Below are 25,265 nucleotides of genomic sequence, written 5' to 3'. Positions count from 1 at the left end.
CATTGATTTCTCCTCATTGCAATGTGCAATTCTAAATTTTTTTGCTTTTTCCTGCTCCTCTTAGCATGATTAAGAAGATTCAAAGAGAGTGAGATGCCAGCTCTTTTCATTCAGTCAGTAGCTTCAAACATTTCTGGACATTTTTCAATGGCAAAAATCAATGAATAATGTGAATGCACAAACAGTAATTTCTCCGCATTGCAAGGTGCAATCCTGAAATTTTTTGCTTTTTCCTGCTCCTCTTAGCATTATAAAGAAGATTCAAAGAGAGTGAGATGCCAGCTCCTTTCATTCAGACAGTAGCTTCAAACATTTCTGGTATATGAATAACATGATGGTTTTCAATGGCAAAAATCAATGAATATTGTGAATGCACAAACAGTAATTTCTCCGCATTGCAAGTTGCAATTCTGAAATTTTTGCTTTTTCCTGCTCCTCTTAGCATGATAAAGAAGATTCAAAGAGAATGAGATGCCAACTCCTTTCATTCAGTCAGTAGCTTCAAACATTTCTGGTATATGAATAACATGATGTTTTTCAATGCAAAAATCAATGAATAATGTGAATGCACAAACAGTAATTTCTCCGCATTGCAAGGTGCAATTCTGAAATTTTTTGCTTTTTCCTGCTCCTCTTAGCATGATAAAGAAGATTCAAAGAGAGTGAGATGCCAGCTCTTTTCATTCAGTCAGTAGCTTCAAACATTTCTGGACGTTTTTCAATGGCAAAATTCAATGAATAATGTGAATGTACAAACAGTAATTTCTCCGCATTGCAAGGTGCAATTCTGCAATTTTTTGCTTTTTCCTGCTCCTCTTAGCATGATAAAGAAGATTCAAAGAGATTGAGATGCCAGCTCCTTTCATTCAGTCAGTAGCTTCTAACATTTCTGGACGTTTTTCAATGGCAAAAATCAATGAATAATGTGAATGCACAAACAGTAATTTCTCCGCATTGCAAGGTGCAATTCTGAAATTTTTTGCTTTTTCCTGCTCCTCTTAGCATGATAAAGAAGATTCAAAGAGAGTGAGATGCCAGCTCTTTTCATTCAGTCAGTAGCTTCAAACATTTCTGGTATATGAATAACATGATGTTTTTCAATGGCAAAAATCAATGAATAATGTGAATGCACAAACAGTAATTTCTCCGCATTGCAAGGTGCAATTCTGAAATTTTTTGCTTTTTCCTGCTCCTCTTAGCATGATAAAGAAGATTCAAGGAGAGTGAGATGCCAGCTCCTTTCATTCAGTCAGTAGCTTCAAACATTTCTGGACGTTTTTCAATGGCAAAAATCAATGAATAATGTGAATGCACAAACAGTAATTTCTCCGAATTGCAAGGTGCAATTCTGAAATTTTTTGCTTTTTCCTGCTTCTCTTAGCATGATAAAGAAGATTCAAAGAGAGTGAGATGCCAGCTCCTTTCATTCAGTCAGTAGCTTCAAACATTTCTGGACGTTTTTCAATGGCAAAAATCAATGAATAATGTGAATGCACAAACAGTAATTTCTCCGCATTGCAAGGTGCAATTCTGCAATTTTTTGCTTTTTCCTGCTCCTCTTAGCATGATAAAGAAGATTCAAAGAGAGTGAGATGCCAGCTCCTTTCATTCAGTCAGTAGCTTCAAACATTTCTGGTATATGAATAACATGATGGTTTTCAGTGGCAAAAATCAATGAATAATGTCAATATACAAACAGTAATTTCTCCGCATTGCAAGGTGCAATTCTGAAATTTTTTGCTTTTTCCTGCTTCTCTTAGCATGATAAAGAAGATTCAAAGAGAGTGAGATGGCAGCTTCTTTCATTCAGTCAGTAGCTTCAAACATTTCTGGACGTTTTTCAATGGCAAAAATCAATGAATAATGTGAATGCACAAACAGTAATTTTTCCGCATTGCAAGGTGCAATTCTGAAATTTTTTGCTTTTTCCTGCTCCTCTTAGCATGATAAAGAAGATTCAAAGAGAGTGAGATGCCAGCTCCTTTCATTCAGTCAGTAGCTTCAAACATTTCTGGTATATGAATAACATGATGGTTTTCAATGGCAAAAATCAATGAATAATGTGAATGCACAAACAGTAATTTCTCCGCATTGCAAGTTGCAATTCTGAAATTTTTTGCTTTTTCCTGCTCCTCTTAGCATGATAAAGAAGATTCAAAGAGAGTGAGATGCCAGCTCCTTTTATTCAGTCAGTAGCTTCAAACATTTCTGGTATATGAATAACATGATGTTTTTCAATGCAAAAATCAATGAATAATGTGAATGCACAAACAGTAATTTCTGCGCATTGCAAGGTGCAATTCTGAAAATTTTTGCTTTTTCCTGCTCCTCTTAGCATGATAAAGAAGATTCAAAGAGAGCGAGATGCCAGCTCCTTTCATTCAGTCAGTAGCTTCAAACATTTCTGGTATATGAATAACATGATGGTTTTCAATGGCAAAAATCCATCATACAAACAGTAATTTCTCCGCATTGCAAGGTGCAATTCTGAAATTTTTTGCTTTTACCTGCTCCTCTTAGCTTGATAAAGAAGATTCAAAGAGAGTGAGATGCCAGTTCTTTTCATTCAGTCAGTAGCTTCAAACATTTCTGGACGTTTTTCAATGGCAAAAATCAATGAATAATGTGAATGCACAAACAGTAATTTCTCCGCATTGCAAGGTGCAATTCTGCAATTTTTTGCTTTTTCCTGCTCCTCTTAGCATGATAAAGAAGATTCAAAGAGATTGAGATGCCAGCTCCTTTCATTCAGTCAGTAGCTTCTAACATTTCTGGACGTATTTCAATGGCAAAAATCAATGAATAATGTGAATGCACAAACAGTAATTTCTCCGCATTGCAAGGTGCAATTCTGAAATTTTTTGCTTTTTCCTGCTCCTCTTAGCATGATAAAGAAGATTCAAAGAGAGTGAGATGCCAGCTCTTTTCATTCAGTCAGTAGCTTCAAAGATTTCTGGTATATGAATAACATGATGTTTTTCAATGGCAAAAATCAATGAATAATGTGAATGCACAAACAGTAATTTCTCCGCATTGCAAGGTGCAATTCTGAAATTTTTTGCTTTTTCCTGCTCCTCTTAGCATGATAAAGAAGATTCAAAGAGAGTGAGATGCCAGCTCCTTTCATTCAGTCAGTAGCTTCAAACATTTCTGGACGTTTTTCAATGGCAAAAATCAATGAATAATGTGAATGCACAAACAGTAATTTCTCCGCATTGCAAGGTGCAATTCTGAAATTTTTTGCTTTTTCCTGCTTCTCTTAGCATGATAAAGAAGATACAAAGAGAGTGGGATGCCAGCTCCTTTCATTCAGTCAGTAGCTTCAAACATTTCTGGACGTTTTTCAATGGCAAAAATCAAAGAATAATGTGAATGCACAAACAGTAATTTCTCCGCATTGCAAGGTGCAATTCTGAAATTTTTTGCTTTTTCCTGCTCCTCTTAGCATGATAAAGAAGATTCAAAGAGAGTGAGATGCCAGCTCCTTTCATTCAGTCAGTAGCTTCAAACATTTCTGGTATATGAATAACATGATGGTTTTCAATGGCAAAAATCAATGAAAAATGTGAATGCACAAACAGTAATTTCTCCGCATTGCAAGTTGCAATTCTGAAATTTTTTGCTTTTTCCTGCTCCTCTTAACATGATAAAGAAGATTCAAAGAGAGTGAGATGCCAGCTCCTTTCATTCAGTCAGTAGCTTCAAACATTTCTGGTATATGAATAACATGATGTTTTTCAATGCAAAAATCAATGAATAATGTGAATGCACAAACAGTAATTTCTCCGCATTGCAAGGTGCAATTCTGAAATTTTTTGCTTTTTCCTGCTCCTCTTAGCATGATAAAGAAGATTCAAAGAGAGTGAGATGCCAGCTCCTTTCATTCAGTCAGTAGCTTCAAACATTTTTGGTATATGAATAACATGATGGTTTTCAATGGCAAAAATCAATGAATAATGTCAATATACAAACAGTAATTTCTCCGCATTGCAAGGTGCAATTCTGAAATTTTTTGCTTTTTCCTGCTTCTCTTAGCATGATAAAGAAGATTCAAAGAGAGTGAGATGCCAGCTTCTTTCATTCAGTCAGTAGCTTCAAACATTTCTGGACGTTTTTCAATGGCAAAAATCAATGAATAATGTGAATGCACAAACAGTAATTTCTCCGCATTGCAAGGTGCAATTCTGAAATTTTTTGCTTTTTCCTGCTCCTCTTAGCATGATAAAGAAGATTCAAAGAGAGTGAGATGCCAGCTCCTTTCATTCAGTCAGTAGCTTCAAACATTTCTGGTATATGAATAACATGATGTTTTTCAATGGCAAAAATCAATGAATATTGTCAATATACAAACAGTAATTTCTCCGCATTGCAAGGTGCAATTCTGAAATTTTTTGCTTTTTCCTGCTCCTCTTAGCATGATAAAGAAGATTCAAAGAGAGTGAGATTCCTGCTCCTTTCATTCAGTCAGTAGCTTCAAACATTTCTGGCCTTTTTTCAATGGCAAAAATCAATGAATAATGTGAGTACACAAACAGTAATTTCTCCGCATTGCAAGGTGCAATTCTGAAATTTTTTGCTTTTTCCTGCTCCTCTTAGCATGATAAAGAAGATTCAAAGAGAGTGAGATGCCAGCTCCTTTCATTCAGTCAGTAGCTTCAAACATTTCTGGTATATGAATAACATGATGGTTTTCAATGGCAAAAATCAATGAATAATGTGAATGCACAAACAGTAATTTCTCCGCTTTGCAAGGTGCAATTCTGAAATTTTTTGGTTTTTCCTGCTCCTCTTAGCATGATAAAGAAGATTCAAAAAGAGTGAGATGCCAGCTCTTTTCATTCAGTCAGTAGCTTCAAACATTTCTGGACGTTTTTCAATGGCAAAAATCAATGAATAATGTGAATGCACAAACATTGATTTCTCCTCATTGCAATGTGCAATTCTAAATTTTTTTGCTTTTTCCTGCTCCTCTTAGCATGATAAAGAAGATTCAAAGAGAGTGAGATGCCAGCTCTTTTCATTCAGTCAGTAGCTTCAAACATTTCTGGACATTTTTCAATGGCAAAAATCAATGAATAATGTGAATGCACAAACAGTAATTTCTCCGCATTGCAAGGTGCAATCCTGAAATTTTTTGCTTTTTCCTGCTCCTCTTAGCATTATAAAGAAGATTCAAAGAGAGTGAGATGCCAGCTCCTTTCATTCAGACAGTAGCTTCAAACATTTCTGGTATATGAATAACATGATGGTTTTCAATGGCAAAAATCAATGAATATTGTGAATGCACAAACAGTAATTTCTCCGCATTGCAAGTTGCAATTCTGAAATTTTTGCTTTTTCCTGCTCCTCTTAGCATGATAAAGAATATTCAAAGAGAATGAGATGCCAACTCCTTTCATTCAGTCAGTAGCTTCAAACATTTCTGGTATATGAATAACATGATGTTTTTCAATGCAAAAATCAATGAATAATGTGAATGCACAAACAGTAATTTCTCCGCATTGCAAGGTGCAATTCTGAAATTTTTTGCTTTTTCCTGCTCCTCTTAGCATGATAAAGAAGATTCAAAGAGAGTGAGATGCCAGCTCTTTTCATTCAGTCAGTAGCTTCAAACATTTCTGGACGTTTTTCAATGGCAAAAATCAATGAATAATGTGAATGCACAAACAGTAATTTCTCCGCATTGCAAGGTGCAATTCTGCAATTTTTTGCTTTTTCCTGCTCCTCTTAGCATGATAAAGAAGATTCAAAGAGATTGAGATGCCAGCTCCTTTCATTCAGTCAGTAGCTTCTAACATTTCTGGACGTTTTTCAATGGCAAATATCAATGAATAATGTGAATGCACAAACAGTAATTTCTCCGCATTGCAAGGTGCAATTCTGAAATTTTTTGCTTTTTCCTGCTCCTCTTAGCATGATAAAGAAGATTCAAAGAGAGTGAGATGCCAGCTCTTTTCATTCAGTCAGTAGCTTCAAACGTTTCTGGTATATGAATAACATGATGTTTTTCAATGGCAAAAATCAATGAATAATGTGAATGCACAAACAGTAATTTCTCCGCATTGCAAGGTGCAATTCTGAAATTTTTTGCTTTTTCCTGCTCCTCTTAGCATGATAAAGAAGATTCAAAGAGAGTGAGATGCCAGCTCCTTTCATTCAGTCAGTAGCTTCAAACATTTCTGGACGTTTTTCAATGGCATAAATCAATGAATAATGTGAATGCACAAACAGTAATTTCTCCGCATTGCAAGGTGCAATTCTGAAATTTTTTGCTTTTTCCTGCTTCTCTTAGCATGATAAAGAAGATACAAAGAGAGTGAGATGCCAGCTCCTTTCATTCAGTCAGTAGCTTCAAACATTTCTGGACGTTTTTCAATGGCAAAAATCAATGAATAATGTGAATGCACAAACAGTAATTTCTCCGCATTGCAAGGTGCAATTCTGAAATTTTTTGCTTTTTCCTGCTCCTCTTAGCATGATAAAGAAGATTCAAAGAGAGTGAGATGCCAGCTCCTTTCATTCAGTCAGTAGCTTCAAACATTTCTGGTATATGAATAACATGATGGTTTTCAATGGCAAAAATCAATGAAAAATGTGAATGCACAAACAGTAATTTCTCCGCATTGCAAGTTGCAATTCTGAAATTTTTTGCTTTTTCCTGCTCCTCTTAACATGATAAAGAAGATTCAAAGAGAGTGAGATGCCAGCTCCTTTCATTCAGTCAGTAGCTTCAAACATTTCTGGTATATGAATAACATGATGTTTTTCAATGCAAAAATCAATGAATAATGTGAATGCACAAACAGTAATTTCTCCGCATTGCAAGGTGCAATTCTGAAATTTTTTGCTTTTTCCTGCTCCTCTTAGCATGATAAAGAAGATTCAAAGAGAGTGAGATGCCAGCTCCTTTCATTCAGTCAGTAGCTTCAAACATTTTTGGTATATGAATAACATGATGGTTTTCAATGGCAAAAATCAATGAATAATGTCAATATACAAACAGTAATTTCTCCGCATTGCAAGGTGCAATTCTGAAATTTTTTGCTTTTTCCTGCTTCTCTTAGCATGATAAAGAAGATTCAAAGAGAGTGAGATGCCAGCTTCTTTCATTCAGTCAGTAGCTTCAAACATTTCTGGACGTTTTTCAATGGCAAAAATCAATGAATAATGTGAATGCACAAACAGTAATTTCTCCGCATTGCAAGGTGCAATTCTGAAATTTTTTGCTTTTTCCTGCTCCTCTTAGCATGATAAAGAAGATTCAAAGAGAGTGAGATGCCAGCTCCTTTCATTCAGTCAGTAGCTTCAAACATTTCTGGTATATGAATAACATGATGTTTTTCAATGGCAAAAATCAATGAATATTGTCAATATACAAACAGTAATTTCTCCGCATTGCAAGGTGCAATTCTGAAATTTTTTGCTTTTTCCTGCTCCTCTTAGCATGATAAAGAAGATTCAAAGAGATTGAGATGCCAGCTCCTTTTATTCAGTCAGTAGCTTCATACATTTCTGGTATATGAATAACATGATTTTTTTCAATGCAAAAATCAATGAATAATGTGAATGCACAAACAGTAATTTCTGCGCATTGCAAGGTGCAATTCTGAAATTTTTTGCTTTTTCCTGCTCCTCTTAGCATGATAAAGAAGATTCAAAGAGAGTGAGATGCCAGGTCCTTTCATTGAGTCAGTAGCTTCAAACATTTCTGGTATATGAATAACATGATGGTTTTCAATGGCAAAAATCAATCATACAAACAGTAATTTCTCCGCATTGCAAGGTGCAATTCTGAAATTTTTTGCTTTTACCTGCTCCTCTTAGCTTGATAAAGAAGATTCAAAGAGAGTGAGATGCCAGTTCTTTTCATTCAGTCAGTAGCTTCAAACATTTCTGGTATATGAATAACATGATGGTTTTCAATGGCAAAAATCAATGAATAATGTGAATGCACAAACAGTAATTTCTCCGCTTTGCAAGGTGCAATTCTGAAATTTTTTGCTTTTTCCTGCTCCTCTTAGCATGATAAAGAAGATTCAAAGAGAGTGAGATGCCAGCTTCTTTCATTCAGTTAGTAGCTTCAAACATTTCTGGACGTTTTTCAATGGCAAAAATCAATGAATAATGTGAATGCACAAACAGTAATTTCTCCGCATTGCAAGGTGCAATTCTGAAATTTTTTGCTTTTTCCTGCTCCTCTTAGCATGATAAAGAAGATTAAAAGAGAGTGAGATGCCAGCTCCTTTCATTCAGTCAGTAGCTTCAAACATTTCTGGTATATGAATAACATGATGTTTTTCAATGGCAAAAATCAATGAATATTGTCAATATACAAACAGTAATTTCTCCGCATTGCAAGGTGCAACTCTGAAATTTTTTGCTTTTTCCTGCTCTTCTTAGCATGATAAAGAAGATTAAAAGAGAGTGAGATGCCAGCTCCTTTCATTCAGTCAGTAGCTTCAAATATTTCTGGTATATGAATAACATGATGTTTTTCAATGGCAAAAATCAATGAATAATGTGAATGCACAAACAGTAATTTCTCTGCATTGCAAGGTGCAATTCTGAAATTTTTTGCTTTTTCCTGCTCCTCTTAGCATGATAAAGAAGATTCAAAGAGAGTGAGATGCCAGCTCCTTTCATTCAGTCAGTAGCTTCAAACATTTCTGGCCTTTTTTCAATGGCAAAAATCAATGATTAATGTGAATACACAAACAGTAATTTCTCCGCATTGCAAGGTGCAATTCTGAAATTTTTTGCTTTTTCCTGCTCCTCTTAGCATGATAAAGAAGATTCAAAGAGAGTGAGATGCCAGCTCCTTTCATTCAGTCAGTAGCTTCAAACATTTCTGGTATATAAATAACATGATGGTTTTCAATGGCAAAAATCAATGAATAATGTGAATGCACAAACAGTAATTTCTCCGCTTTGCAAGGTGCAATTCTGAAATTTTTTGCTTTTCCTGCTCCTCTTAGCATGATAAAGAAGATTCAAAGAGAGTGAGATGCCAGCTCTTTTCATTCAGTCAGTAGCTTCAAACATTTCTGGACGTTTTTCAATGGCAAAAATCAATGAATAATGTGAATGCACAAACATTGATTTCTCCTCATTGCAATGTGCAATTCTAAATTTTTTTGCTTTTTCCTGCTCCTCTTAGCATGATAAAGAAGATTCAAAGAGAGTGAGATGCCAGCTCTTTTCATTCAGTCAGTAGCTTCAAACATTTCTGGACATTTTTCAATGGCAAAAATCAATGAATAATGTGAATGCACAAACAGTAATTTCTCCGCATTGCAAGGTGCAATCCTGAAATTTTTTGCTTTTTCCTGCTCCTCTTAGCATTATAAAGAAGATTCAAAGAGAGTGAGATGCCAGCTCCTTTCATTCAGACAGTAGCTTCAAACATTTCTGGTATATGAATAACATGATGGTTTTCAATGGCAAAAATCAATGAATATTGTGAATGCACAAACAGTAATTTCTCCGCATTGCAAGTTGCAATTCTGAAATTTTTGCTTTTTCCTGCTCCTCTTAGCATGATAAAGAAGATTCAAAGAGAATGAGATGCCAACTCCTTTCATTCAGTCAGTAGCTTCAAACATTTCTGGTATATGAATAACATGATGTTTTTCAATGCAAAAATCAATGAATAATGTGAATGCACAAACAGTAATTTCTCCGCATTGCAAGGTGCAATTCTGCAATTTTTTGCTTTTTCCTGCTCCTCTTAGCATGATAAAGAAGATTCAAAGAGATTGAGATGCCAGCTCCTTTCATTCAGTCAGTAGCTTCTAACATTTCTGGACGTTTTTCAATGGCAAAAATCAATGAATAATGTGAATGCACAAACAGTAATTTCTCCGCATTGCAAGGTGCAATTCTGAAATTTTTTGCTTTTTCCTTCTCCTCTTAGCATGATAAAGAAGATTAAAAGAGAGTGAGATGCCAGCTCCTTTCATTCAGTCAGTAGCTTCAAACATTTCTGGTATATGAATAACATGATGTTTTTCAATGGCAAAAATCAATGAATATTGTCAATATACAAACAGTAATTTCTCCGCATTGCAAGGTGCAATTCTGAAATTTTTTGCTTTTTCCTGCTCTTCTTAGCATGATAAAGAAGATTAAAAGAGAGTGAGATGCCAGCTCCTTTCATTCAGTCAGTAGCTTCAAACATTTCTGGTATATGAATAACATGATGTTTTTCAATGGCAAAAATCAATGAATAATGTGAATGCACAAACAGTAATTTCTCCGCATTGCAAGGTGCAATTCTGAAATTTTTTGCTTTTTCCTGCTCCTCTTAGCATGATAAAGAAGATTCAAAGAGAGTGAGATGCCAGCTCCTTTCATTCAGTCAGTAGCTTCAAACATTTCTGGCCTTTTTTCAATGGCAAAAATCAATGAATAATGTGAATACACAAACAGTAATTTCTCCGCATTGCAAGGTGAAAATCTGAAATTTTTTGCTTTTTCCTGCTCCTCTTAGCATGATAAAGAAGATTCAAAGAAAGTGAGATGCCAGCTCCTTTCATTCAGTCAGTAGCTTCAAACATTTCTGGTATATAAATAACATGATGGTTTTCAATGGCAAAAATCAATGAATAATGTGAATGCACAAACAGTAATTTCTCCGCTTTGCAAGGTGCAATTCTGAAATTTTTTGCTTTTCCTGCTCCTCTTAGCATGATAAAGAAGATTCAAAGAGAGTGAGATGCCAGCTCTTTTCATTCAGTCAGTAGCTTCAAACATTTCTGGACGTTTTTCAATGGCAAAAATCAATGAATAATGTGAATGCACAAACATTGATTTCTCCTCATTGCAATGTGCAATTCTAAATTTTTTTGCTTTTTCCTGCTCCTCTTAGCATGATAAAGAAGATTCAAAGAGAGTGAGATGCCAGCTCTTTTCATTCAGTCAGTAGCTTCAAACATTTCTGGACATTTTTCAATGGCAAAAATCAATGAATAATGTGAATGCACAAACAGTAATTTCTCCGCATTGCAAGTTGCAATTCTGAAATTTTTGCTTTTTCCTGCTCCTCTTAGCATGATAAAGAAGATTCAAAGAGAGTGAGATGCCAGCTCCTTTCATTCAGTCAGTAGCTTCAAACATTTTTGGTATATGAATAACATGATGGTTTTCAATGGCAAAAATCAATGAATAATGTCAATATACAAACAGTAATTTCTCCGCATTGCAAGGTGCAATTCTGAAATTTTTTGCTTTTTCCTGCTTCTCTTAGCATGATAAAGAAGATTCAAAGAGAGTGAGATGCCAGCTTCTTTCATTCAGTCAGTAGCTTCAAACATTTCTGGTATATGATTAACATGATGGTTTTCAATGGCAAAAATCAATGAATAATGTGAATGCACAAACAGTAATTTCTCCGCATTGCAAGTTGCAATTCTGAAATTTTTTGCTTTTTCCTGCTCCTCTTAGCATGATAAAGAAGATTCAAAGAGAGTGAGATGCCAGCTCCTTTTATTCAGTCAGTAGCTTCAAACATTTCTGGTATATGAATAACATGATGTTTTTCAATGCAAAAATCAATGAATAATGTGAATGCACAAACAGTAATTTCTGCGCATTGCAAGGTGCAATTCTGAAATTTTTTGCTTTTTCCTGCTCCTCTTAGCATGATAAAGAAGATTCAAAGAGAGTGAGATGCCAGCTCCTTTCATTCAGTCAGTAGCTTCAAACATTTCTGGTATATGAATAACATGATGGTTTTCAATGGCAAAAATCAATCATACAAACAGTAATTTCTCCGCATTGCAAGGTGCAATTCTGAAATTTTTTGCTTTAACCTGCTCCTCTTAGCTTGATAAAGAAGATTCAAAGAGAGTGAGATGCCAGTTCTTTTCATTCAGTCAGTAGCTTCAAACATTTCTGGACGTTTTTCAATGGCAAAAATCAATGAATAATGTGAATGCACAAACAGTAATTTCTCCGCATTGCAAGGTGCAATTCTGATATTTTTTGCTTTTTCCTGCTCCTCTTAGCATGATAAAGAAGATTCAAAGAGAGTGAGATGCCAGCTTCTTTCATTCAGTCAGTAGCTTCAAACATTTCTGGACGTTTTTCAATGGCAAAAATCAATGAATAATGTGAATGCACATACAGTAATTTCTCCTCATTGCAAGGTGCAATTCTGAAATTTTTTGCTTTTTCCTGCTCCTCTTAGCATGATAAAGAAGATTAAAAGAGAGTGAGATGCCAGCTCCTTTCATTCAGTCAGTAGCTTCAAACATTTCTGGTATATGAATAACATGATGTTTTTCAATGGCAAAAATCAATGAATATTGTCAATATACAAACAGTAATTTCTCCGCATTGCAAGGTGCAATTCTGAAATTTTTTGCTTTTTCCTGCTCCTCTTAGCATGATAAAGAAGATTAAAAGAGAGTGAGATGCCAGCTCCTTTCATTCAGTCAGTAGAAACAAACATTTCTGGTATATGAATAACATGATGTTTTTCAATGGCAAAAATCAATGAATAATGTGAATGCACAAACAGTAATTTCTCCGCATTGCAAGGTGCAATTCTGAAATTTTTTGCTTTTTCCTGCTCCTCTTAGCATGATAAAGAAGATTCAAAGAGAGTGAGATGCCAGCTTCTTTCATTCAGTCAGTAGCTTCAAACATTTCTGGCCTTTTTTCAATGGCAAAAATCAATGAATAATGTGAATACACAAACAGTAATTTCTCCGCATTGCAAGGTGCAATTCTGAAATTTTTTGCTTTTTCCTGCTCCTCTTAGCATGATAAAGAAGATTCAAAGAGAGTGAGATGCCAGCTCCTTTCATTCAGTCAGTAGCTTCAAACATTTCTGGTATATAAATAACATGATGGTTTTCAATGGCAAAAATCAATGAATAATGTGAATGCACAAACAGTAATTTCTCCGCTTTGCAAGGTGCAATTCTGAAATTTTTTGCTTTTTCCTGCTCCTCTTAGCATGATAAAGAAGATTCAAAGAGAGTGAGATGCCAGCTCTTTTCATTCAGTCAGTAGCTTCAAACATTTCTGGACGTTTTTCAATGGCAAAAATCAATGAATAATGTGAATGCACAAACATTGATTTCTCCTCATTGCAATGTGCAATTCTAAATTTTTTTGCTTTTTCCTGCTCCTCTTAGCATGATAAAGAAGATTCAAAGAGAGTGAGATGCCAGCTCTTTTGATTCAGTCAGTAGCTTCAAACATTTCTGGACGTTTTTCAATGGCAAAAATCAATGAATAATGTGAATGCACAAACAGTAATTTCTCCGCATTGCAACGTGCAATTCTGAAATTTTTTGCTTTTTCCTGCTCCTCTTAGCATGATAAAGAAGATTCAAAGAGAGTGAGATGCCAGCTTCTTTCATTCAGTCAGTAGCTTCAAACATTTCTGGACGTTTTTCAATGGCAAAAATCAATGAATAATGTGAATGCACAAACAGTAATTTCTCCGCATTGCAAGGTGCAATTCTGAAATTTTTTGCTTTTTCCTGCTCCTCTTAGCCTGATAAAGAAGATTCAAAGAGAGTGAGATGCCAGCTCCTTTCTTTCAGTCAGTAGCTTCAAACATTTCTGGTATTTGAATAACATGATGTTTTTCAATGGCAAAAATCAATGAATAATGTCAATATACAAACAGTAATTTCTCCGCATTGCAAGGTGCAATTCTGAAATTTTTTACTTTTTCCTGCTCCTCTTAACATGATAAAGAAGATTCAAAGAGAGTGAGATGCCAGCTCCTTTCATTCAGTCAGTAGCTTCAAACATTTCTGGTATATGAATAACATGATGTTTTTCAATGGCAAAAATCAATGAATAATGTGAATGCACAAACAGTAATTTCTCCGCATTGCAAGGTGCAATTCTGCAATTTTTTGCTTTTTCCTGCTCCTCTTAGCATGATAAAGAAGATTCAAAGAGATTGAGATGCCAGCTCCTTTCATTCAGTCAGTAGCTTCTAACATTTCTGGACGTTTTTCAATGGCAAAAATCAATGAATAATGTGAATGCACAAACAGTAATTTCTCCGCATTGCAAGGTGCAATTCTGAAATTTTTTGCTTTTTCCTGCTCCTCTTAGCATGATAAAGAAGATTCAAAGAGAGTGAGATGCCAGCTCCTTTCATTCAGTCAGTAGCTTCAAACATTTCTGGTATATGAATAACATGATGGTTTTCAATGGCAAAAATCAATGAATAATGTCAATATACAAACAGTAATTTCTCCGCATTGCAAGGTGCAATTCAGAAATTTTTTGCTTTTTCCTGCTCCTCTTAGCATGATAAAGAAGATTCAAAGAGAGTGAGATGCCAGCTCCTTTCATTCAGTCAGTAGCTTCAAACATTTCTGGACGTTTTTCAATGGCAAAAATCAATGAATAATGTGAATGCACAAACAGTAATTTCTCCGCATTGCAAGGTGCAATTCTGAAATTTTTTGCTTTTTCCTGCTTCTCTTAGCATGATAAAGAAGATTCAAAGAGAGTGAGATGCCAGCTCCTTTCATTCAGTCAGTAGCTTCAAACATTTCTGGACGTTTTTCAATGGCAAAAATCAATGAATAATGTGAATGCACAAACAGTAATTTCTCCGCATTGCAAGGTGCAATTCTGAAATTTTTTGCTTTTTCCTGCTCCTCTTAGCATGATAAAGAAGATTCAAAGAGAGTGAGATGCCAGCTCCTTTCATTCAGTCAGTAGCTTCAAACATTTCTGGTATAAGAATAACATGATGTTTTTCAATGCAAAAATCAATGAATAATGTGAATGCACAAACAGTAATTTCTCCGCATTGCAAGGTGCAATTCTGAAATTTTTTGCTTTTTCCTGCTCCTCTTAGCATGATAAAGAAGATTCAAAGAGAGTGAGATGCCAGCTCCTTTCATTCAGTCAGTAGCTTCAAACATTTTTGGTATATGAATAACATGATGGTTTTCAATGGCAAAAATCAATGAATAATGTCAACATACAAACAGTAATTTCTCCGCATTGCAAGGTGCAATTCTGAAATTTTTTGCTTTTTCCTGCTTCTCTTAGCATGATAAAGAAGATTCAAAGAGAGTGAGATGCCAGCTTCTTTCATTCAGTCAGTAGCTTCAAACATTTCTGGACGTTTTTCAATGGCAAAAATCAATGAATAATGTGAATGCACAAACAGTAATTTCTCCGCATTGCAAGGTGCAATTCTGAAATTTTTTGCTTTTTCCTGCTTCTCTTAGCATGATAAAGAAGATTCAAAGAGAGTGAGATGCCAGCTCCTTTCATTCAGTCAGTAGCTTCAAACATTTCTGGACATTTTTCAATGGCAAAAATCAATGAATAATGTGAATGCACAAACAGTAATTTCTCCGCATTGCAAGGTGCAATTCTGAAATTTTTTGCTTTTTCCTGCTCCTCTTAGCATGATAAAGAAGATTCAAAGAGAGTGAGATGCCAGCTCCTTTCATTCAGTCAGTAGCTTCAAACATTTCTGGTATATGAATAACATGATGGTTTTCAATGGCAAAAATCAATGAAAAATGTGAATGCACAAACAGTAATTTCTCTGCATTGCAAGTTGCACTTCTGAAATTTTTTGCTTTTTCCTGCTCCTCTTAACATGATAAAGAAGATTGAAAGAGAGTGAGGTGCCAGCTCCTTTCATTCAGTCAGTAGCTTCAAACATTTCTGGTATATGAATAACATGATGTTTTTCAATGCAAAAATCAATGAATAATGTGAATGCACAAACAGTAATTTCTCCGCATTGCAAGGTGCAATTCTGAAATTTTTTGCTTTTTCCTGCTCCTCTTAGCATGATAAAGAAGATTCAAAGAGAGTGAGATGCCAGCTCCTTTCATTCAGTCAGTAGCTTCAAACATTTTTGGTATATGAATAACATGATGGTTTTCAATGGCAAAAATCAATGAATAATGTCAATATACAAACAGTAATTTCTCCGCATTGCAAGGTGCAATTCTGAAATTTTTTGCTTTTTCCTGCTTCTCTTAGCATGATAAAGAAGATTCAAAGAGAGTGAGATGCCAGCTTCTTTCATTCAGTCAGTAGCTTCAAACATTTCTGGACGTTTTTCAATGGCAAAAATCAATGAATAATGTGAATGCACAAACAGTAATTTCTCCGCATTGCAAGGTGCAATTCTGAAATTTTTTGCTTTTTCCTGCTCCTCTTAGCATGATAAAGAAGATTCAAAGAGAGTGAGATGCCAGCTCCTTTCATTCAGTCAGTAGCTTCAAACATTTCTGGTATATGAATAACATGATGTTTTTCAATGGCAAAAATCAATGAATAATGTCAATATACAAACAGTAATTTCTCCGCATTGCAAGGTGCAATTCTGAAATTTTTTGCTTTTTCCTGCTCCTCTTAGCATGATAAAGAAGATTCAAAGAGAGTGAGATGCCAGCTCCTTTCATTCAGTCTGTAGCTTCAAACATTTCTGGTATATGAATAACATGATGATTTTCAATGGCAAAAATCAATGAATAATGTGAATGCACAAACAGTAATTTCTCCGCATTGCAAGTTGCAATTCTGAAATTTTTTGCTTTTTCCTGCTCCTCTTAGCATGATAAAGAAGATTCAAAGAGAGTGAGATGCCAGCTCCTTTCATTCAGTCAGTAGCTTCAAACATTTCTGGTATATGAATAACATGATGGTTTTCAATGGCAAAAATCAATGAAAAATGTGAATGCACAAACAGTAATTTCTCCGCATTGCAAGGTGCAATTCTGAAATTTTTTGCTTTTTCCTGCTCCTCTTAGCATGATAAAGAAGATTCAAAGAGAGTGAGATGCCAGCTCCTTTCATTCAGTCAGTAGCTTCAAACATTTCTGGTATATGAATAACATGATGTTTTTCAATGGCAAAAATCAATGAATAATGTCAATATATAAACAGTAATTTCTCCGCATTGCAAGGTGTAATTCTGAAATTTTTTGCTTTTTCCTGCTCCTCTTAGCATGATAAAGAAGATTCAAAGAGAGTGAGATGCCAGCTCCTTTCATTCAGTCAGTAGCTTCAAACATTTCTGGTATATGAATAACATGATGGTTTTCAATGGCAAAAATCAATGAATAATGTGAATGCACAAACAGTAATTTCTCCGCATTGCAAGTTGCAATTCTGAAATTTTTTGCTTTTTCCTGCTCCTCTTAGCATGATAAAGAAGATTCAAAGAGAGTGAGATGCCAGCTCCTTTTATTCAGTCAGTAGCTTCAAACATTTCTGGTATATGAATAACATGATGTTTTTCAATGCAAAAATCAATGAATAATGTGAATGCACAAACAGTAATTTCTGCGCATTGCAAGGTGCAATTCTGAAATTTTTTGCTTTTTCCTGCTCCTCTTAGCATGATAAAGAAGATTAAAAGAGAGTGAGATGCCAGCTCCTTTCATTCAGTCAGTAGCTTCAAACATTTCTGGTATATGAATAACATGATGTTTTTCAATGGCAAAAATCAATGAATATTGTCAATATACAAACAGTAATTTCTCCGCATTGCAAGGTGCAATTCTGAAATTTTTTGCTTTTTCCTGCTCCTCTTAGCATGATAAAGAAGATTAAAAGAGAGTGAGATGCCAGCTCCTTTCATTCAGTCAGTAGCTTCAAACATTTCTGGTATATGAATAACATGATGTTTTTCAATGGCAAAAATCAATGAATAATGTGAATGCACAAACAGTAATTTCTCCGCATTGCAAGGTGCAATTCTGAAATTTTTTGCTTTTTCCTGCTCCTCTTAGCATGATAAAGAAGATTCAAAGAGAGTGAGATGCCAGCTCCTTTCATTCAGTCAGTAGCTTCAAACATTTCTGGCCTTTTTTCAATGGCAAAAATCAATGAATAATGTGAATACACAAACAGTAATTTCTTCGCATTGCAAGGTGCAATTCTGAAATTTTTTGCTTTTTCCTGCTCCTCTTAGCATGATAAAGAAGATTCAAAGAGAGTGAGATGCCAGCTCCTTTCATTCAGTCAGTAGCTTCAAACATTTCTGGTATATGAATAACATGATGGTTTTCAATGGCAAAAATCAATGAATAATGTGAATGCACAAACAGTAATTTCTCCGCTTTGCAAGGTGCAATTCTGAAATTTTTTGCTTTTTCCTGCTCCTCTTAGCATGATAAAGAAGATTCAAAGAGAGAGAGATGCCAGCTCTTTTCATTCAGTCAGTAGCTTCAAACATTTCTGGACGTTTTTCAATGGCAAAAATCAATGAATAATGTGAATGCACAAACATTGATTTCTCCTCATTGCAATGTGCAATTCTAAATTTTTTTGCTTTTTCCTGCTCCTCTTAGCATGATAAAGAAGATTCAAAGAGAGTGAGATGCCAGCTCTTTTCATTCAGTCAGTAGCTTCAAACATTTCTGGACATTTTTCAATGGCAAAAATCAATGAATAATGTGAATGCACAAACAGTAATTTCTCCGCATTGCAAGGTGCAATCCTGAAATTTTTTGCTTTTTCCTGCTCCTCTTAGCATTATAAAGAAGATTCAAAGAGAGTGAGATGCCAGCTCCTTTCATTCAGACAGTAGCTTCAAACATTTCTGGTATATGAATAACATGATGGTTTTCAATGGCAAAAATCAATGAATATTGTGAATGCACAAACAGTAATTTCTCCGCATTGCAAGTTGCAATTCTGAAATTTTTGCTTTTTTCTGCTCCTCTTAGCATGATAAAGAAGATTCAAAGAGAATGAGATGCCAACTCCTTTCATTCAGTCAGTAGCTTCAAACATTTCTGGTAAATGAATAACATGATGTTTTTCAATGCAAAAATCAATGAATAATGTGAATGCACAAACAGTAATTTCTCCGCATTGCAAGGTGCAATTCTGAAATTTTTTGCTTTTTCCTGCTCCTCTTAGCATGATAAAGAAGATTCAAAGAGAGTGAGATGCCAGCTCTTTTCATTCAGTCAGTAGCTTCAAACATTTCTGGATGTTTTTCAATGGCAAAAATCAATGAATAATGTGAATGCACAAACAGTAATTTCTCCGCATTGCAAGGTGCAATTCTGAAATTTTTTGCTTTTTCCTGCTCCTCTTAGCATGATAAAGAAGATTCAAAGAGAGTGAGATGCCAGCTTCTTTCATTCAGTCAGTAGCTTCAAACATTTCTGGACGTTTTTCAATGGCAAAAATCAATGAATAATGTGAATGCACAAACAGTAATTTCTCCGCATTGCAAGGTGCAATTCTGAAATTTTTTGCTTTTTCCTGCTCCTCTTAGCCTGATAAAGAAGATTCAAAGAGAGTGAGATGCCGGCTCCTTTCTTTCAGTCAGTAGCTTCAAACATTTCTGGTATTTGAATAACATGATGTTTTTCAATGGCAAAAATCAATGAATAATGTCAATATACAAACAGTAATTTCTCCGTATTGCAAGGTGCAATTCTGAAATTTTTTACTTTTTCCTGCTCCTCTTAACATGATAAAGAATATTCAAAGAGAGTGACATGCCAGCTCCTTTCATTCAGTCAGTAGCTTCAAACATTTCTGGTATATGAATAACATGATGTTTTTCAATGGCAAAAATCAATGAATAATGTGAATGCACAAACAGTAATTTCTCCGCATTGCAAGGTGCAATTCTGCAATTTTTTGCTTTTTCCTGCTCCTCTTAGCATGATAAAGAAGATTCAAAGAGATTGAGATGCCAGCTCCTTTCATTCAGTCAGTAGCTTCTAACATTTCTGGACGTTTTTCAATGGCAAAAATCAATGAATAATGTGAATGCACAAACAGTAATTTCTCCGCATTGCAAGGTGCAATTCTGAAATTTTTTGCTTTTTCCTGCTCCTCTTAGCATGATAAAGAAGATTCAAAGAGAGTGAGATGCCAGCTCCTTTCATTCAGTCAGTAGCTTCAAACATTTCTGGTATATGAATAACATGATGGTTTTCAATGGCAAAAATCAATGAAAAATGTGAATGCACAAACAGTAATTTCTCCGCATTGCAAGTTGCAATTCTGAAATTTTTTGCTTTTTCCTGCTCCTCTTAATATGATAAAGAAGATTCAAAGAGAGTGAGATGCCAGCTCCTTTCATTCAGTCAGTAGCTTCAAACATTTCTGGTATATGAATAACATGATGTTTTTCAATGCAAAAATCAATGAATAATGTGAATGCACAAACAGTAATTTCTCCGCATTGCAAGGTGCAATTCTGAAATTTTTTGCTTTTTCCTGCTCCTCTTAGCATGATAAAGAAGATTCAAAGAGAGTGAGATGCCAGCTCCTTTCATTCAGTCAGTAGCTTCAAACAATTTTGGTATATGAATAACATGATGGTTTTCAATGGCAAAAATCAATGAATAATGTCAATATACAAACAGTAATTTCTCCACATTGCAAGGTGCAATTCTGAAATTTTTTGCTTTTTCCTGCTTCTCTTAGCATGATAAAGAAGATTCAACGAGAGTGAGATGCCAGCTTCTTTTATTCAGTCAGTAGCTTCAAACATTTCTGGACGTTTTTCAATGGCAAAAATCAATGAATAATGTGAATGCACAAACAGTAATTTCTCCGCATTGCAAGGTGCAATTCTGAAATTTTTTGCTTTTTCCTGCTCCTCTTAGCATGATAAAGAAGATTCAAAGAGAGTGAGATGCCAGCTCCTTTCAATCAGTCAGTAGCTTCAAACATTTCTGGTATATGAATAACATGATGTTTTTCAATGGCAAAAATCAATGAATAATGTCAATATACAAACAGTAATTTCTCCGCATTGCAAGGTGCAATTCTGAAATTTTTTGCTTTTTCCTGCTCCTCTTAGCATGATAAAGAAGATTCAAAGAGAGTGAGATGCCAGCTCCTTTCATTCAGTCAGTAGCTTCAAACATTTCTGGTATATGAATAACATGATGGTTTTCAATGGCAAAAATCAATGAATAATGTGAATGCACAAACAGTAATTTCTCCGCATTGCAAGTTGCAATTCTGAAATTTTTTGCTTTTTCCTGCTCCTCTTAGCATGATAAAGAAGATTCAAAGAGAGTGAGATGCCAGCTCCTTTTATTCAGTCAGTAGCTTCAAACATTTCTGGTATATGAATAACATGATGTTTTTCAATGCAAAAATCAATGAATAATGTGAATGCACAAACAGTAATTTCTGCGCATTGCAAGGTGCAATTCTGAAATTTTTTGCTTTTACCTGCTTCTCTTAGCTTGATAAAGAAGATTCAAAGAGAGTGAGATGCCAGTTCTTTTCATTCAGTCAGTAGCTTCAAACATTTCTGGACGTTTTTCAATGGCAAAAATCAATGAATAATGTGAATGCACAAACAGTAATTTCTCCGCATTGCAAGGTGCAATTCTGAAATTTTTTGCTTTTTCCTGCTCCTCTTAGCATGATAAAGAAGATTCAAAGAGAGTGAGATGCCAGCTTCTTTCATTCAGTCAGTAGCTTCAAACATTTCTGGATGTTTTTCAATGGCAAAAATCAATGAATAATGTGAATGCACAAACAGTAATTTCTCCGCATTGCAAGGTGCAATTCTGAAATTTTTTGCTTTTTCCTGCTCCTCTTAGCATGATAAAGAAGATTAAAAGAGAGTGAGATGCCAGCTCCTTTCATTCAGTCAGTAGCTTCAAACATTTCTGGTATATGAATAACATGATGTTTTTCAATGGCAAAAATCAATGAATATTGTCAATATACAAACAGTAATTTCTCCGCATTGCAAGGTGCAATTCTGAAATTTTTTGCTTTTTCCTGCTCCTCTTAGCATGATAAAGAAGATTAAAAGAGAGTGAGATGCCAGCTCCTTTCATTCAGTCAGTAGCTTCAAACATTTCTGGTATATGAATAACATGATGTTTTTCAATGGCAAAAATCAATGAATAATGTGAATGCACAAACAGTAATTTCTCCGCATTGCAAGGTGCAATTTTGAAATTTTTTGCTTTTTCCTGCTCCTCTTAGCATGATAAAGAAGATTCAAAGAGAGTGAGATGCCAGCTCCTTTCATTCAGTCAGAAGCTTCAAACATTTCTGGCCTTTTTTCAATGGCAAAAATCAATGAATAATGTGAATACACAAACAGTAATTTCTCCGCATTGCAAGGTGCAATTCTGAAATTTTTTGCTTTTTCCTGCTCCTCTTAGCATGATAAAGAAGATTCAAAGAGAGTGAGATGCCAGCTCCTTTCATTCAGTCAGTAGCTCCAAACATTTCTGGTATATGAATAACATGATGGTTTTCAATGGCAAAAATCAATGAATAATGTGAATGCACAAACAGTAATTTCTCCGCTTTGCAAGGTGCAATTCTGAAATTTTTTGCTTTTTCCTGCTCCTCTTAGCATGATAAAGAAGATTCAAAGAGAGTGAGATGCCAGCTCTTTTCATTCAGTCAGTAGCTTCAAACATTTCTGGATGTTTTTCAATGGCAAAAATCAATGAATAATGTGAATGCACAAACATTGATTTCTCCTCATTGCAATGTGCAATTCTAAATTTTTTTGCTTTTTCCTGCTCCTCTTAGCATGATAAAGAAGATTCAAAGAGAGTGAGATGCCAGCTCTTTTCATTCAGTCAGTAGCTTCAAACATTTCTGGACATTTTTCAATGGCAAAAATCAATGAATAATGTGAATGCACAAACAGTAATTTCTCCGCATTGCAAGGTGCAATCCTGAAATTTTTTGCTTTTTCCTGCTCCTCTTAGCATTATAAAGAAGATTCAAAGAGAGTGAGATGCCAGCTCCTTTCATTCAGACAGTAGCTTCAAACATTTCTGGTATATGAATAACATGATGGTTTTCAATGGCAAAAATCAATGAATATTGTGAATGCACAAACAGTAATTTCTCCGCATTGCAAGTTGCAATTCTGAAATTTTTGCTTTTTTCTGCTCCTCTTAGCATGATAAAGAAGATTCAAAGAGAATGAGATGCCAACTCCTTTCATTCAGTCAGTAGCTTCAAACATTTCTGGTATATGAATAACATGATGTTTTTCAATGCAAAAATCAATGAATAATGTGAATGCACAAACAGTAATTTCTCCGCATTGCAAGGTGCAATTCTGAAATTTTTTGCTTTTTCCTGCTCCTCTTAGCATGATAAAGAAGATTCAAAGAGAGTGAGATGCCAGCTCTTTTCATTCAGTCAGTAGCTTCAAACATTTCTGGACGTTTTTCAATGGCAAAAATCAATGAATAATGTGAATGCACAAACAGTAATTTCTCCGCATTGCAAGGTGCAATTCTGAAATTTTTTGCTTTTTCCTGCTCCTCTTAGCCTGATAAAGAAGATTCAAAGAGAGTGAGATGCCAGCTCCTTTCTTTCAGTCAGTAGCTTCAAACATTTCTGGTATTTGAATAACATGATGTTTTTCAATGGCAAAAATCAATGAATAATGTCAATATACAAACAGTAATTTCTCCGCATTGCAAGGTGCAATTCTGAAATTTTTTACTTTTTCCTGCTCCTCTTAACATGATAAAGAAGATTCAAAGAGAGTGACATGCCAGCTCCTTTCATTCAGTCAGTAGCTTCAAACATTTCTGGTATATGAATAACATGATGTTTTTCAATGCAAAAATCAATGAATAATGTGAATGCACAAACAGTAATTTCTCCGCATTGCAAGGTGCAATTCTGAAATTTTTTGCTTTTTCCTGCTCCTCTTAGCATGATAAAGAAGATTCAAAGGGAGTGAGATGCCAGCTCCTTTCATTCAGTCAGTAGCTTCAAACATTTTTGGTATATGAATAACATGATGGTTTTCAATGGCAAAAATCAATGAATAATGTCAATATACAAACAGTAATTTCTCCGCATTGCAAGGTGCAATTCTTAAATTTTTTGCTTTTTCCTGCTTCTCTTAGCATGATAAAGAAGATTCAAAGAGAGTGAGATGCCAGCTTCTTTCATTCAGTCAGTAGCTTCAAACATTTCTGGACGTTTTTCAATGGCAAAAATCAATGAATAATGTGAATGCACAAACAGTAATTTCTCCGCATTGCAAGGTGCAATTCTGAAATTTTTTGCTTTTTCCTGCTCCTCTTAGCATGATAAAGAAGATTCAAAGAGAGTGAGATGCCAGCTCCTTTCATTCAGTCAGTAGCTTCAAACATTTCTGGTATATGAATAACATGATGTTTTTCAATGGCAAAAATCAATGAATAATGTCAATATACAAACACTAGTTTCTCCGCATTGCAAGTTGCAATTCTGAAATTTTTTGCTTTTTCCTGCTCCTCTTAGCATGATAAAGAAGATTCAAAGAGAGTGAGATGCCAGCTCCTTTCATTCAGTCAGTAGCTTCAAACATTTCTGGTATATGAATAACATGATGTTTTTCAATGCAAAAATCAATGAATAATGTGAATGCACAAACAGTAATTTCTGCGCATTGCAAGGTGCAATTCTGAAATTTTTGGCTTTTTCCTGCTCCTCTTAGCATGATAAAGAAGATTCAAAGAGAGTGAGATGCCAGCTCCTTTCATTCAGTCAGTAGCTTCAAACATTTCTGGTATATGAATAACATGATGGTTTTCAATGGCAAAAATCAATCATACAAACAGTAATTTCTCCGCATTGCAAGGTGCAATTCTGAAATTTTTTGCTTTTACCTGCTCCTCTTAGCTTGATAAAGAAGATTCAAAGAGAGTGAGATGCCAGTTCTTTTCATTCAGTCAGTAGCTTCAAACATTTCTGGACGTTTTTCAATGGCAAAAATCAATGAATAATGTGAATGCACAAACAGTAATTTCTCCGCATTGCAAGGTGCAATTCTGAAATTTTTTGCTTTTTCCTGCTCCTCTTAGCATGATAAAGAAGATTCAAAGAGAGTGAGATGCCAGCTTCTTTCATTCAGTCAGTAGCTTCAAACATTTCTGGACGTTTTTCAATGGCAAAAATCAATGAATAATGTGAATGCACAAACAGTAATTTCTCCGCATTGCAAGGTGCAATTCTGAAATTTTTTGCTTTTTCCTGCTCCTCTTAGCATGATAAAGAAGATTCAAAGAGAGTGAGATGCCAGCTCCTTTCATTCAGTCAGTAGCTTCAAACATTTCTGGTATATGAATAACATGATGTTTTTCAATGGCAAAAATCAATGAATATTGTCAATATACAAACAGTAATTTCTCCGCATTGCAAGGTGCAATTCTGAAATTTTTTGCTTTTTCCTGCTCCTCTTAGCATGATAAAGAATATTAAAAGAGAGTGAGATGCCAGCTCCTTTCATTCAGTCAGTAGCTTCAAACATTTCTGGTATATGAATAACATGATGTTTT

Source organism: Phyllobates terribilis, unplaced genomic scaffold (genome assembly GCF_046119375.1).
Source record: "Phyllobates terribilis strain yellow unplaced genomic scaffold, ASM4611937v1 Scaffold_57__1_contigs__length_8443340, whole genome shotgun sequence".
NCBI lineage: Eukaryota > Metazoa > Chordata > Amphibia > Anura > Dendrobatidae > Phyllobates > Phyllobates terribilis.
Note: the sequence above shows the minus strand (reverse complement) of the source record.